Source organism: Mandrillus leucophaeus, unplaced genomic scaffold (assembly GCF_000951045.1).
Source record: "Mandrillus leucophaeus isolate KB7577 unplaced genomic scaffold, Mleu.le_1.0 Scaffold8, whole genome shotgun sequence".
Lineage (NCBI taxonomy): Eukaryota > Metazoa > Chordata > Mammalia > Primates > Cercopithecidae > Mandrillus > Mandrillus leucophaeus.
This window is the reverse complement of record NW_012108696.1, coordinates 1,911,144-1,912,899: the sequence shown is the minus strand read 5'-3', so window position 1 is coordinate 1,912,899 and position 1,756 is coordinate 1,911,144. Positions and strand designations below refer to the sequence as shown.

The 1,756-nt window shown below is 54.3% G+C and overlaps 1 protein-coding gene across 1 annotated transcript in view; it reads right to left on the bottom strand.

Annotated features, from left to right (window-relative positions):
- The window catches only part of CHAF1A (chromatin assembly factor 1, subunit A (p150)), a 38,769-nt gene that overhangs the window by 12,659 nt on the left and 24,354 nt on the right, over positions 1 to 1,756 (bottom strand). The gene's annotated exons all lie outside the window — the stretch shown is intronic.

The window sequence follows — 1,756 nt, the reverse complement described above, 5'->3', positions numbered from 1 at the left end:
TCAGGCTGGTGTCGAAGCACTAGACTCAAGCGATCCTCCCACCTTGGCCTCCCAAAGTGCTGGAATCACAGTCTTGAGCCACTGTGCCCGGCCCCTCCCTGGCTTTTGAGAAAGTGTAGCCCCTACTCCAGCACTCTCTGCGCCTAAGTCCTGGTTGATAAAACAAGCCTGGACCTGCCTCGTCCTGCCGCTGGGGACATCATCGAATGTATGGATGTGTGTGGGAAGAGGGCTGGCCTCTGTTTTTTGTGGAAAGAACATTTGCATCATGGACCCACTAGCCTGTGAGACTCTTGCCCTCAGCCCTGAAATTAGCTGGGCCCAGGAACAGGTGGATGGCCCGGCCACGCCCCTGAGAAGGGGAGGCCCTGCCTGAAGCCCCACCCACACTCACTCTGCTGGTCTCTGTTCTCCCGCTTGGAGGCCTTGGAGGCCTTGGGTGTCTGCTCCTCCTGGACAGGCACGGTCTCCAGGAAGCAGGCTGCGAACTGCTGCAGTACCTTCAGGTCGTCGCCTGCGCAGTCTCTGTCAGCTGCCCACACACAGCCGATCTTGACGGGCTGCAGGACGCGAAAGCGCTTCCCCTTAGCCAGGAACTCGTCCCACTCCTTGGCCTTCAGTTTCTGGCGGACCTTATGGTTCTCAGGGTCGGCACACTCCTTGTGGGTTAGAAAGCAGAAGTTTATTTGGGGTTCATGCTCCCCTATGCCCGGGCACTCTTTTGAGGTTCCAGTCTCAGCTGGCTGGGGAGCCAGAGGAAAGGACAGGGGCGCAAAACTCACAGTGTCAAGGCCAGGGCAGAGCACACCATGCGCTGGCTGCCCCTCTTCCAGATGGAGTAATTCACACCTGGTCTCCTTTGGGAGAGTCACAAGATATTTCTGAGCTCACCCATGAGGCCTCTTTTAACACCCCTCTGAATTTCTGGTGAATGTGTGATCGTGGAGCTGTTTAACAGGGTCGGGTGCCTACCCACATGGCCCGGGCATCTGGCAGACACATGTAGGGCCTGAGACCACTCTCTGACAGACAGTTCAGGCCTCGGTGGTCAGATATGCACAAGGAATGCATAGCCCTCCAGCACGACCATGAGACAGTCCCACCAAATCCCCACTTCCCAAACAACAGGCCTGAGATACTCCCACCAAATCCCCACTTCCCAAATGACAGGCCTTCAGAGCCCCGAAACAACTTGCTTGAAAGAAAGTTCCTGCCGGGTGTGGTGGCTCACCTGAGGTCAGGAGTTCAAGACCAGCCTGGCCAACATGGTGAAACCCCATCTCTACTAAAAATACAAAACTTAGCCAGTTGTGGTGGCGCACGCCTGTAGTCTCAGTTACTCAGGAGGCCGAGGCAGTAGAATTGCTTGAACCCGGGAGGTGGAGGTTGCAATGAGCCAAGACCAGGCCATTGCACTCTAGCCTGGGTAACAGAATGAGATTCCGTCTCAAAAACAAAAAAAAGAAGAAAGAAAGAAAGAAAAGGAAAGAAAGTTCCACAACCTTACAGAATCCAGAAAGGGGTGGCAGACAGGTTCACCTGCAGAGATGTGGGGAATCTTCTGGAGAGACAGGGAAGTTCTATGTTTTATTTTGGGTGGTGGTTACCCACATTCACTTGATTGTTATAAGTCATCAAATGCAACACTTATGATGCACACATCTTGCTGCATGCTGACTGTACGTCAGCTAGGGTGGTTTCCAGCCTTCTAACCCAGACCACGGCCACGCTCCCTCACCAGGGTGTCTGCTCCTAT